This window comes from Pieris napi, chromosome 18, assembly GCF_905475465.1.
Source record: "Pieris napi chromosome 18, ilPieNapi1.2, whole genome shotgun sequence".
Lineage (NCBI taxonomy): Eukaryota > Metazoa > Arthropoda > Insecta > Lepidoptera > Pieridae > Pieris > Pieris napi.
This window is the reverse complement of record NC_062251.1, coordinates 4352558-4355201: the sequence shown is the minus strand read 5'-3', so window position 1 is coordinate 4355201 and position 2644 is coordinate 4352558.

Sequence of the window (2644 nt, the reverse complement as noted above, 5' to 3'; positions counted from 1 at the left end):
CAGTCAACAGAAATTCTTTGCAAATAATCACAATAAATCTAGGTTTATTTCGATGTTGAAAGCAAAATTTACTGCTGAGAATATATCCGTTGAACAAGCTAATGATGATGCTGATGTATTGATTATTGAAACAGCGATAAAGAAATTCAGTGTGACAAATACAACTGTTGTTGTTGGTGAGGATGTTGATTTACTCGTCTTGCTTACTGCTCGAACTCCAACTGAAAAAATTATTTATTTTTTTAAACCCGGAAAAGCCCAAAATCAATCGGAAATATATTCATCAAACAGTTTATCCAATTTTCCTAAATGTCAAAATCATGTATTGTTTCTACACGCAATAACTGGCTGCGATACGACATCTGCTTTTTACAGGAGAGGAAAAACAACAGTTTTCAAAATGTTTGAAAAAAAAGATTTACTACAATGTGCTGAAGTTTTTAAAAATAGTAATTCAACTCAACAACATGTTATCACCAACGGAGTTCAATTTCTTCTTGCTATGTACGGAGCCCCCAAAAAAACCACTTGCTTAGATAAGTTGCGATACACATCTTTCGTGAAAAATACGCGTAATAAAAAACAAGTCAACTTAGCTTCTCTTCCTCCAACCTCAGTAGCTGCTCATCAACATCTGTTTCGGGTATATTACCAAGTTCAAGTGTGGCTTGGTAATCAGCTGGACCCTAAAGACTGGGGTTGGAAGTTGATCGACAATACACTAGAGCCAGTTCAAACTTTACTTCCACCAGCACCTGAGAAACTTCTCAACACAATATTTTGCAACTGCAAGAAAGGGTGTAGTGCAAAATGTGGTTGCAGAAAAGTTGGACTGTTTTGTTCCCTGGCATGCACACACTGTCAAGGCCGATCATGCTCGAATGTTGAGTCACCAACTCTTGAAGATTCGTTTGATACCGATCAGGAATCGCTATTGGGGCAGTTTACGTGTGAAATAGAACAAGAAGAAGAAGAAGAACAAGAGGATGAACAGGAAGAAGAAGGAGAAGAAGATCAAGAAGAAGAAGAAACAGAAATCTTGGACAGTTATGAATCAGACGACTAACTTTTTATTTTAAGTATTTTATTTAATTACACCGCCGTTGTTTTTGCCCACTATAATATATAATATTATTTTGCAATAGTTTTAAAACATATAAAATCTCAGCAGACCCGTGGAATAGGCCTACTGGGGAAACCACGTTAAAAAAAACGCGCTTTGTACACTACCTCATAGGTGGCGTGGAAACGTGTGCAAAATAGAGGGATTACGACTGATCCAACTTTTCGGAACGTTATATCTCCAAAATGGTGGCTTTTAGGAAAAAAATTATTGATATATTTTTTGTAGAGAATTTTGTGATCTACAATTTTGTACTGGGGTAATTTTGCGAAAAAACTCACCGTTTCGCTAAAAATCGCAAAAAACTCATTTTTTTGACCTTTGACCCCGTGCCAAATTTTTAGCACACCTCGGAACGATGAGGACTTTTGAGATTTTCTTTATAATGATGTTTTGAACAACTATGCCAATATTCAGCTTTATGGGAATTTATGTAAACTTGAATGTGTAAATAGACCGGACTATATTGCTTGTGAGACGGATATATTTAGTTGCACACTGGCTGAATTCACAAGAATTTCATTATTTATAATTAGTTATAAAATAGTTTAGGTTTTTAAGTTTTTACTTTTTATGTTTATATTATGTTTTACGTTAGTTTTCTATTGTATTAAGTTACTGTAAAAATAGGAAATAAATAAATAAATAAATCTTGGCACAAAAAAGTCATAGCGCGCGACTCGAGAGGCTAGGTAAGGAGAATCAGTGGGGGTTGAGCTCATGTATTTCGTGGAGAAGTCAGCTAGCCAGGGTTGGTTTTGCCATCCCAACATTTACTCGCATTATACCACTCACTAGGGGACCTCAAAATAACTGGGAATAATAGTGTCAATTTAATTACTGAGTTCATTCACTGTTCTACTGATACCTGGTCTGAAGTGTACTGCACTCGGCCATCTTCATTCTTGGAATACAGACGAGTACTGTGTTAGGAATGATGAATCAGAAATAGGGTATAAGATAACTAGAGCTGATGACGCACCAACAAGGATGAGTCTGGATGATAAAATCATCGAGATTACGTGTGATAGAGATCTTCAGCTTTCAGTGTCCCCAGATCATTGCACTAATGTGCAAATTCATGTGTGGGATATAAAAAATACTACATCAGATCTAATGATCTCAGTCAGAGCTTTATTTGAAAGTAATCATGGTGTCTTCAAATTTCCTGATTCACTACACGTGGAGTCTAAATTTTCGATTCACAACACTACTCTAAAATAAAAAAATAAAATATGTTTATCATGAAACATAAGATACATGTATCACTTATTCCACGTCATTAAATTTGAATTTGTCGGCATCCCTACTCATCGGCAAAGAAGACAGAGGGTGTAGGCCGAGAGAAAAAGCCGGCGTAAAAAACTCTCGGTACTCTTTTAAAACAGCAAATCATCAAACAACACTTATTTAAAACAAATATCGCAAATTAATTAGAAGTAGCCTGTCTAGCACTAGTCCCAGGCCCTTTTATAAATCTATGATCAGGTCTTTAAACAGTTCAGGGTTAAATTACTTCAT